The following is an 11,899-nucleotide window of genomic DNA, read 5'->3' as shown; positions in this document are numbered from 1 at the left end:
ACAGAAGGACACTGACACTGACATCCCCTAAACTCTGCTGAAGATGTTACCTAGCCTGGTAATGAAACATTGGGAAGCCAACCACAATCTCGGAGAACGAATCTCCACTCTCATTCTACAGTTAAGCTACAGATATTCACCACTATTGCAAGATCAGAATTCTTTTGGGTCCCATCTCAACCATCTTGGGTTGGACCAGGAGTTCTTGGAGGTGCCTACGGCTCGTGAACTCATCATTTCTTCAAAGTTCAGGCAAATAAAATACAATGAAAGAGAAAACTGGTGCCTAAAAATCTGAGAATGTCAAGCACTGGGCAAATCAGGAGATTCAGGTAGTTCAAGCGAGTATAAAGATTTATTGCAAGCTTAAGCTCTCTACAAGAATCTGACCAACTAATAGTCAAGGGAAACGAATGGGAGATAAGAGAGGCATTCAAGGTGGGCTGGACTTAGATCTCTTGCAAGCGCACAGGGACTCATGACTTATGATGCGTTTGACCCCTCCCTCGGGCTCAGCCTGGTCATCTCCTACAGATAGTCTCCTTATGAAAGGCATTTTGTGGTGGACATTCACTATGGAGAAGATGTTCACTGGGATTGCAGCTTGGATTATACAGGTTTATGGAGAACTTGCGAGTGGAACCTCCAAACTCAATGTTGTAGCACATGCAGATGCACAGCGTGCATGTGGATGCCATATGTTGTCCCCAAGGCATTTTTGTGAGCCCCCCCCCACAACCCCTTTCCCCAGCTTTCATGAACTTTCAAAAGTTAAAATTAAAGGGACGGTTTTTAAGAGTGGAAAAGAGGGAAGATAGAACACGGGAGGAGAAGGTTAAATTTAATGGTGGGTGGGGGTTAAGAAAAATGTGCTTTTAATCTGAATATGCCCACTTCCTCTTTGTCCCGCTCTCATGTTTATTCCATTGCTTTCCACAAGATTCATGTGTGGTCTCCACAAAAGGCTACGCACTCTTATTGTTGCATTTTCCCAGAAAGCTTAGCAACCTTTGACCCTGGACTTATACCATCCCACTCAGTTCTTTCTGGATAAGAAGGAAGGGGGGAAAGAAATCCTGGCTAAGCTAGTTGTTATTTGAGCAATTATAAGTTTGGGAAACTGGTTTATTCCAACTTCTTTGGTAAGTCTTCAGTTATGGCTTTGGGCTTGCTCTAATCTCTGGTTTGGTTTCCTAAAGACACCCAAATACTAACCACTGCATATAAATATTACAGATGAAAATGAAATGGATACTAATCAAAACCTAAATGCTAAATGTTAAACGTGAAATACTAAATTCCATAATGTGTAAGTAGGTAGATAGATTAGGGTACTAAATAGTACCCCCTTGGAGTGATCGTATTAAACCTAAATCCTAAATCTCAATCCCAAATACATTGTCTGACACCTGACTTTCAGTCCAGCATTCAGCCAGAACTTCATCTGCCTTAACTCTGGAGGTATGGCTCAGATCAGAAGACATAGGTAACCTGGGATGGATTCACCAGCTGAAGGAGAGAGGACCCTTGGGGTGGTGGTGGAGTAAAGACATATTTCAACTTGGAGTTGGTTTGGGGGAGGAAAGGTCTGAGGTCAAACCTTTAGGTCTATATGGCCATTTCTCCAAGGAAAGCAGAAAGTCTGATGAGAGTCTTGTAGTAGAGGTGATCAGATGGATGTGACTCATCATTTTAGCAGAAATTTGCTGAGCCAGAACATAACTTCAGCCAACACCTCTTATCCCAAACCAAATTCTTCGTCCAGTTGAATCCATGAATGGCCTTCTTCTAGGGCAGGGGTAGGCAACCTTGGCTCTTTTATGACTCATGGACTTCAACTCCCAGAATTCCTGAGCCAGCATGGCTGGCTCAGGAATTCTGGAAGTTGAAGTCCATGAGTCATAAAAGAGCCAAGGTTGCCTACCCCTGTTCTAGGGTGAACATAATTTCCATCCCTTCTTGAAATCCACCCAAGGTGGACTTTGCTGCCTCCATCGCTGCTTCCTCTTTGGCCTCTGTTCCTTCTGTTCCCAGCCGCTGCCAATCCCCTGACTCTCCTCCAAGGCGTTATGTGACAAAGCCTAACGCATTTTGTACCCTTGAGACTGCCTTCAGCTGGTATTGGAATGTGGGAGAAAATATTGCAGCCGCGTTCTTGAGGCTAAGGGTGCTTTAAGCCTGTTTTACTCACGGGCTGGGGATAAGATGAAAGTAATATGGCAGAACAGGATGCCAAGGACGGGTGATATTCCGATTAGGTGCAAGTGAGGAGAAGGCTTAAGCACTGAAATGTATCTCTCATTCTGAGCAGGCAACTAGCCTGCTTACAACGCCAGATAGGCTGGGCTAGAGGGAGCCCTTCATTTTATAAAATAGCGGCTGGATAGTGCGTGATAGAGAAGTCCCATCAAAACTAGATTAAAATAACATCAAAGAATGAAAATAAGTGAATTCTGAGTTTAACTATGAGCCTGTCTTTCCTGCTGCGTATCTGGATACTGCAGGAGCCTCAAAACTTTGATTAGCTTAGACACCAAAGGCTGGAATGATACCGTGGATCAGCTCACGCAGTTGTAGATGGCATCAAAGCAATTGCAGACGAAAGACAAGAGTAGGCTGTATCCAGTGCTACTATGCCTCATCAGCATCGGTGGGGTGTCATAAAAACTGTTGAAATATATATATATGTATGTGTATGTATGTATGTATGTATGTATGTATGTATGTATGTATGTATACCCATCGTCAGGGTATAAACAGGTTGATGGGAGAACTTACTTATAGATGTAACCGCGTCTGCGCTCGACTCCTGGACCTCGTGATAGGTCCCGGCTGACCAATCTTTGCCTCACCTACAAAGTCAATTGGTTTGTCCTTGCATCCTTTGCCTACATGTTTATACCCTGACGATGATGGCACTTATAGGCCATCGAAAGCTTGGTTTTATTTATTAAAACTTTATTATTTATATTTCCTGGTGATCACTCTTTGTCTTTTAATATGTACATACCCAGGAATCATTCTTCTATTTTTAGTGTTGTTTTTAATATATATATATATTCACTTCCAATTTTACATGGGAGAAAACCTGAATAACCAAAGACCTTTGTATGTAGGTCTTTGGTTATTCGGGTTTTCTCCTGCGTAAAATTGGAAGTGTCTTGGCAACGTTTCGACGAAGTCTCATTCGTTATCTTCAGGCTGGTGTTTTCAGCTTCGTGCTTCAAGGAGCAATGTGTGATCATAGCTGTTTCTTCCTTTTAACTGCCAGTGGGGGTATGAACTGATTGGGTGGGATATCTCCGCCATTCCCACAATTTACTTAGATCCATCTTCTACAGCCTGGTTAACGTTGAAATATGTTGGGGGGGGGGCTTAAGCTCACAATATTTCCAGCCAGTGTGCTCCAACATCTGGAGAACAAGGTGGGCAAAAGCTGGATGATAAATAAGAGCCGAGGTGGCGCAGCAGTTAGAGTGCAGTACTGCAGGCCGCTTTAGCTGACTGTGTTCAGCAGGTCAGCGGTTCAAATCTCACCGGCTCAAGGTTGACTCAGCCTTCCATCCTTCCGGGGTAGGTAAAATGAGGACCCAGATTGTTGGGGGCAATGTAAATATATATATATATATATATATATATATATATATATATATATATATATACATTGCTTACTGGTGTACACCGCTTAGAGAGTGCTTGCACTTAAAGTGGTACATAGGTCTCATAAATAAATAAATATTGTGATAGCATTTTCATTGCTCAGGGTGATGAGGACATGAGAAGGATGGTTCAGGACGTCACAGATATCTGTTATGGTCAATTGGCCAGGCGTCATCCTGTGCTGAAAACGGATTTTGTCTGGATTCCCAGGAAGGAGGGGCTGCATTCCAGAGGAGAAAGAGACAACATAATTTCTGTGAGTGAAAGAGAATGAAGATGACTCCTCCCTAAGAGTTCCCGGACTGTATGCTTTACGATGCGTGCATTCTGCTTTACTTTGGAAGGATTTCTATTTATAGTGAAGAACAATAGAGAGATTTGCTTGGAAGAATTTCAACACGTCTTCCTTAGGCTTTGGAGCCTGGTAGTTGAGAAGATCATAACTTTTTGCAGAGGGGTGCAACCCCGCCACCAGATCCACCCAGCAATTTCTTTAAAGAACACCCAGAAAATTGCTATAAATTTCCCCCTAAAATAGGAGTGGGCAATGATGGTCCTTTATGCCAGTGGTTCTCAACCTGTGGGTCAGGACCCCATTTGGGGTCAAATGACCATTTCACGGGGGTCACCAAACCATGCTGTCCGCCATTTTTTTCCCTTTTCCCTAGCTGTCCTACTCCCTCTTATTGGTGGCCACACCCACTTGGGGGTCACCACAACATGGGGAACTGTATTATGGGGTCACGGCATTAGAAAGGTTGAGAATCACTGCTTTACGCCCTGTGGAGTTGAAGTCCACAGGTCGTAAAGGGGCCATAGTTGCCCCTGCTCTAGAATAATCAAGCGTGATCTAAAACAATAGAACGTTGACATATTTCTCTGCAAAGTTACGAAAAAGAAAAAAAAGAAAAAGAAAACCATAGCCAATATTCAGGTTTTATTTTGGATCGATCCTTCTGAAAGTGCATGGGAAAACATGAGGCTGAAGTCAACAAGATGGGAGGGTCCATGCTCAAAAGCCAGTGTGCTTTGTATTCTCCCCTTCCTATGGAGTTGAACGCTCAGCGTAGAATATTTTTCTAGGAGAAGCCAAGCCATTTCCTTCCCAGAACATGTTTCTGGCATCATCTGTGCCTTGCTGTTCACTCCAAAAGTAAGCGATGGAAGTCCTGCCCAGACAAACACTTCAGAATTAGTCCCAACCTTGGAGATCAGACTATATAAAGCTACAGAAAGAACACACTGGTATTCTGAGCTTTACAGAGAAAAGCCCCTTCATGAATCTCCACCATGGCTGTTTCTTCACTGTTGTTAATGTTTCTCTCTCTCCCCCCCACCACCACCACCACTAGGCTCTACTGCAAAAAGAAACAAAGCAGCATGGATGTTCTCTACCCCACTGTTACTTTTCCTGGATCAAGGGCCATGGATCAGGTGGCATGGAAGACTGGCACAATTGTATTCTATTCAATTACCTAGCTCTGGTCTCTGAATGTTGTATGAATCCTAAAAGTTCTCCCACTAGTTGCCTCCAACAGGACGTTTTGAGAGATCAGTCCAAGAAGCAGAGCTCAGAACTCAAGCCAGGAAGCTAAACAAACAAACAAACAAACAAACAAACAACAACAACAAAAAAAAAACCCCACACCTCAGAACCAAAGGAAATAATTATTCCAGACAATGTCTTCTTAGGAAGTCCTTCCTTTTGTAAATAGCCAGTGGTCAGTTTAAGTGGATGGAGCTATCCAAAACAAGGAAAGCTTGATTGCCTTAAGAAATAACAGAATAACAGTGTTGGAAGGGACCTTGGAGATCTTCTAGTCTAGCCCCCTGCTGAAGCAGGAGGCTCTATAGAATTTCAGACAAATGGCCGTCCAATCTCTTCTTTAAAAATCTCCAGTGATGGAGCCCCTACCACTTCTGGAGGCAAGCCGTTCCACCGATTAATTGTTCTCACAGCCAGGAAATTTCTCCTTAGTGCTAGGTTGACATCTAGATAAACATCTAAATAAACCAAAAGTTCTAGAATCTAACTTTTTCTTGCCTAGGAACCTGTGGATGAGAATATGGCCTATTCTGGACATCTGAAATGAGATGAGAGTATCAGGTTCAATCCTGTTGGTCTTCCAGTTCAGGGGTCCCCAACCTTAACCCCTGTTCTAGTTGGCAAAAATCTCCCGAAGAACTATTACGCAGTATCAGCCTAGATGAGTCCAATATGACGTCAATTGCTAATTCAACCTGTACATTTCTTTAAATTTCACTTACTGGAGTAAGTCTGTCGTAGACCATTGCAGATTCGTAAGTTTTGATCTGGCAGATCCTGATGGAATTAGTAAGGACTGAGATATACCAAAAAAAAAGTCCCAAGAACAGTATTTCCTCCAGGTTTTGGGGGAGATTTAGCAAAGTTACGTTCAAGGTCCATCTGAACTTGGAGCAGAAGAGGTATTCAAACTTGGTATTTTTCACCCAGCATCAGATGGGTTGGGAATTCCCTGTACTGTAGGTGTCTTTGTTTTATTTATCAGGAGTTTCTTTTGGATATCTCCTCCATCTTTCCAGTTTCTGTGCTCTCAGCTTCTTACTTTCCAGGCCAATACCTGTATCTAATGAAAACCAGGCGAAGTCTTTACAAAGATCAAGTGCCAATGTAAAATCAGGGTACAGCAAATTCCAAATAGACCTTTCTGTCTCCATGTGTGTTTAGCCTGGCACACGGAATATCGCTCATGCTCAAACAATAATGTGAAACATTCCTGTTCTCTTTTGAATCTCCGCCAGAGAGAAATCATATCCAGACAAAACAAGGAAAATGAAATGGAACCGTATGCCATAATGGGAATTGAGGGAAGAGAAGGATAGGATGCCTTTAAAAAACGGAGAAGAGGCGGAGGAGAAGACAGATGAAAATGCAAAAAAAAAAAAAAAAAATCAGAGAAGAAAAAGTGTTTATGAATGGAACTTGATCAACAAAAGTTGGGAAAAGGGGACATTATAATCTGTGGGCTAAGCTGACAATTAGTCTCGCAAAGCAGCAATTGACAATCCTCTGTGGCTCAGGAGTTGCCGTTCAAATTGTGTTGATAGGACTGGGTTTGTGGTTTCTCCCACAGTATTGAAAAATATTGTTGAATTTGTTTGGGTGGGGGAAAAAATGGACAAGCTGGCGGATTTCAGATAATGGGAGGGTGGTCTTCCATAACTAGTCCAAGCCTATGAAAACAAGATGAGCAGATATCTTGAAAACCCGCTAACCACAGAGCTTGTACATGGATCCTTCCTAACAAAATGAGACCTGCCTTCTCTTAGGGATCATGTCACGACTGGAAAAACCCTTTCACAGCTCTTAATGAAGATGTCATGATTCATCGAAATGAAAATCCCAAGGACCTGCTGTGGGAGGAGGGAAAGGAGAACTCCTACGTGGGTTCCCATGGAAAAATAAAGGAGATATCCTGGTGCCATTCATAATATGAATCACAGGAGCACTTGATCATCTTCTGTTTCTTGGTCAAGATGGCAGTAGTGGTTGACACAGAGAGAAATGGTCACCAGTTCTAATCATCCAGCTGAGTCAAGTATCTCAGGGATATTCATGATTTAGTTGCTTCTCCTCTGTGGTGTCTGGCCTTACTTCTGCTAACAGAGTCGTGGGGATTTAATTCGGGGTTAAAATATTGCTTATAGGGGCTGGAATGATACCAAGCGCCAGGGAAACAAGAAGAAGCCAAGGGGGATTGATGCTGGATGGAGAAGATAACACCAGCCAATATAAAGGTTCTTGATCTCAAGGGCTAGGGAAAATATAGAGATTCTGGCAGTTCAAACGAGTATAAAGATTTATTGCAAGCTTCAGCTCTCTACAAGAATCTGACCAACTAACAGTCAAAGGAAATGAGCAAGAGATAAGAGAGGCATTCAAGGTGGGCTGGACTTAGATCTCTTGCAAGCCCCAGGGACTCGTGACTTGTGACATGTTTGACCCCTCCCTCGGGCTCAGCCCCGTCATTTCCTACACCTGGATGCTTTTACACAATCTGTTCAAATCACTGTGGATGTTGGTGTTAAAAAAAAAGAGCTATAAGACATTCCCTTATATGGGTAAAGATGGGATCTTATGCAGAGTCTGGTTGTAAAAATTAAGCAACAGTGTAAACAATACTCCCCTGAGTTAAACACGGAATGTCTTTTAGGCTGCAGTTGATGTTCAATTTCCTTCCCCAGGGTTGGGGAAAATATATTGACCATGGAGGGGGATGTTAGAATAACTCCTCTAAGGTTACTTCTTAGTCTTAGAAGTGGCTGTCTTTGAGATTGGAAAGCTGGAATGCTGCTGATGTTATTGAGTTATTTATATGCTTCCAATTTTTTTTAACCTGCCGGACATCATTTTGCCAGGAACTTCCAGAAGTCCTTTTTTGAATCCCTGTAAGCTATGCCCTATCTAACTAGTTTATCCTCTGTTGGATGTCCCTTCCCTTCCCTTCCCTTCCTACTTCCTCCTTTCCTCCGTCCCTTTCCTCCTTCCTTCCGCCCTTCCTCCCCTCCCCTCCCATTTTCTTCTTTCTTTCCTTCTTTCTTCCATCCCTCCCTCCCTCCCCCTCTCTTTCTTTCTTTCTTTCTTTCTTTCTTTCTTTCTTTCTTTCTTTCTTTCTTTCTTTCCCTCTCTTCCTCTTTCTTTCTTTCTTTCTTTCTTTTTTTCTTTCTTTCCTTCTTTCTTTCTTTCTGTCTTTCTTTCTTTCCCTCTCTTCCTCTTTCTTTTTTTCTTTCTTTCTTTCTCTTTCTTTCTTTCTTTCTTTCTTTCTTTCTTTCTCTCTCTCTCTCTCTTTCTTTCTTTCTTTCTCTTTCTTTTTTCTTTCTGTCTTTCTTTCTCTCTCTCTCTCTCTCTCTCTCTCTCTCTCTCTTTCTCCAGCTTTTGATAAAACTTTGTGCAGGTTGCTCTTTTTTCCAAGCAGCCCCAGTGTAATATTGGCAAAAAGAACCACCCTGTAAAGTTTTCCTCCTCCTCCTCCTCCTCCTCCTCCTCCTCCTCCTCCTCCTCCTCTTTTTTCTGATCTCTTTGCCAGAGAACTCTAGAATGTCTACCTTTCACCCCTTTTCTGTTTTCTTTTCTTTTGAAATCTGATGCAGGAGAATTCAGTCTTGGCTGCTGCTAATGAAAGGACCAGAGTTTGACCACTGGGTAATATTATATATCCGTCGTGTGCAGGTCACCGTGGTCACCCTGAGTAGGAATCCAAAAGCTGTGTTCTCGGCTCTAAATCTGTCGCAATAAATTGCATGTGTGGTTTTGGGGGCACATACTTTTTATCATGCATGGCGTGACCCCCATGACTACTGAATTCATTCACGTCCAAAGCTGGTCTAGAATTCCATTTGTTTCCATTTGAGAAAGATGAATGTCTGCAGAAACCATTTATAGCAAACATAGTTCTTTTGATTTGCTTTTAAAAAGAGTTTTCTCTTTTCCCTTCCCTGCTTCCCTGTTCGGTCAAAACTGCTACTGGGTCTTGGGATGTATATTGTATAAAACTTTTCAATAAAAAAAAACCTGCTACATTCAAACTAACTGGAAAAATGTATTTTCTAAATCTAGCAAGTTTTTAAAAAAAACCCCACGAGCAGCCTATTGGGTATAAAAGAGCATTACAGCGAGTCCTCGCTTACCGACTGCCTCGTTTAGCGAGCATTCTCAGAAGGGTGTTAAAAATAAAGCTTTGGGGCAGGTCCTTGTGTTTACAACTATAGTGGCATCCCACAGTCACAGGGGAAGGGGGGGGATGGTCAAAAGCAGTGTAATGGAGCTGCAGGACGTTATGTCAGGTGTGAGAAATGTGGGGCGAGATTTTTTAAAATTTCCTTCTTAAACTGTGTTACCGCCTGTGATCATCAGATATAGCGGAACCCAAGGCAGTAGAAAAGAAGTACCTTCAATAATACACATTCAAATAATGACCTTTGGTACTCTAAGATCTAATGACATTTGCACTTTTGTGTGGCTTTAAACAAGAATTGTAGAAAAAGAAATCAGTGTTCATTAGTTATGTTGACCACAAATAACCTCTGATAGAAGAGAATATTTGTAGCTCAGCGTTGAACTGTGGGGTCCTTGGTGCTCTCTGAGCTTGGTGGTTTTCTTGTAGACGTTTCATGACCCAGTTAGGTAACATCTTCAGTGCTAGAAGGGAGTGGGGTTTTTGACGAGGAGGAGAAAGAAGAGGAGGAGGGGTTGGCATAGGGGGGTAGGAGGAGGAGGAGGAGGAGGAGGGAAGGACGAAGAGGATTGTGGAGTCCTTGATGCTCTCTGAGCTTGGTGGTTTTCTTGCAGGTGTTTTGTTACCCAACTAAGTAATATCATCAGTGATAGAAGAAAATGGGATTTGAGAGGAGGAGGAGGAGGAGGAGGAGGAAGAAGAAGAAGAAGAAGAAGAAGAAGACTACTACTGTCGGGTCCTTGGTGCTCTCTGAGCTTGGTGGTTTTCTTGCAGATGTTTCATTAACAACTACGTGACATCAACAGTGCTAGTAGGGAGTGGTTCCTTGATTAGGCCATTGTTTACTGTTAGCTTGTTTGTCTGAATTGGTAGCTCCGTGATTGGGGTTTTGCTGACCTTACTTCTTCTAATGAAGGAACCCCCAAGAATATCCACACCAACATTAACAGGGCTAGTGACTTGTATATAAATGGGAAGAAAACCCCACTCCCTTCTAACACTGATGACGTTACCTAGTTTGGGTAATGAAATATCTGCAAGAAGACAACCAACTCAGAGCACCAAGAACTACACAGTCTCCTCCTCCTTCTCCCCCTCCTCCTCTTCCTCCTCCTCTTCCTCCTCCCCCTCCTCCTCTTCCTCCTCCTCCCTTCTAGCTCTGATGATGTTACCTAGTTTGGGTAATGAAACATCTGCAAGAAGACAGCCAACTCAGAGCACCAAGGGTCTGAAAATCATTCCAGCATCAGAGACAATGAGGTTCTAGATCTATCAGTTGTGGAGGAACCCAAGTAGAAAAGAAGAACGAAATTGTTGGGAGCTTCCTAGAGAAATTGGATCCTTTCAATAGGAGCCAAAAGCCTTTTTCTAGGTCCCTTCCATCTTTGTCGGTGTCTGAAATCCTTCCAAATTCTTGGGGAAGACCCAGATGACCCATCACATGTGATCTCTGTGATTTACAGGATAAAAAGAGTGTCTGGAGATCATTTAATAGGAGCATCTTTTGATTTCCTAAGAGATTTTGTGTGCTGCCCATTGTCAACCATCTCCCGGTGTTGATATCACCTTTATAGTCCTAAGAAGCGATTATCTGTTTCGCCACCTCAAGCCAATCATTAGAAAGATCTTCTTAACAGCTATTAGGCTGATTTGTTTTGAAAAGATGAAGGAACTCTGCTTTGCCTCTTATGCTAATATTGGGATTATTTCTGGTGTACAAACACCCTTGATGTCTCAAGACGTACAGTATTTAAGAGGGGAAGAAGGGGCGAAAAATCAAAATGAAATCTTGCAGCACTTCTCCGAATGGAAAAACATTCGAACGCCACTGGAAAAAAGTTGACTTAGGACCATTTTTTACACCTGCAGCATCCATGTGACCATGAGCCGAGGACTCGCTGTGTTGAGAAGAAAGTTGCATCCTTAGATAGTGCCGGTGTTTTGGCTACGTTCTCGTGGCTTTCAACTTTATAGTTCTCAATGTATTATTGCAACTGAGCCCAACAGTTCTGTCCATAGGTGAGATGGTTGTTAAGTGAGTTTTGCTGCATGTTACGACCTTTCTTGCCACAGTTGTTAAGTGAATCATTGCATTTGTTGTATCCTGCACAGTGTTGAGAATAAAAGAAAAATATGCAATATATATTCCATTTGACATTATGTAACAACCGTCTTGTTTTCTGGATTTCCTTCCTTCCTTCCTTCTCTTGCTCCTTTTCCTCTTTCCTCCCTCCCTCTCTTCCCTCCTCTCCCTTCCTTCCTTCCTTCCTTCCTTCTTCCTTCCTCCTTCCTTCCTTCCTTCCTTCCTTCCTTCTTTCCTTCATTTCTTTCTTCCTTTGTCTCCATCTTTTCCTTTTCCTTCTTTCCTTCCTTCCTCAATTCCTCCCTTCCTTCCTTTGTCTCCCTTTATCTTTCTCCTTCCTTCCTTCCTTCCTTCCTTCCTTCCTTCCTTCCTTCCTTCCTTCCTTCCTTCCTTCCTTCCTTCCTTCCTTCCTCCTTCCTTCCTTCCTTCTTTCATTTCT

This window comes from Crotalus tigris, unplaced genomic scaffold (genome assembly GCF_016545835.1).
Source record: "Crotalus tigris isolate CLP2741 ecotype Arizona unplaced genomic scaffold, ASM1654583v1 scf7180000018432.44079421565:4894166, whole genome shotgun sequence".
In the NCBI taxonomy this organism is placed as follows: Eukaryota; Metazoa; Chordata; class Lepidosauria; order Squamata; family Viperidae; genus Crotalus; species Crotalus tigris.
This window is presented reverse-complemented; position numbering follows the sequence as displayed.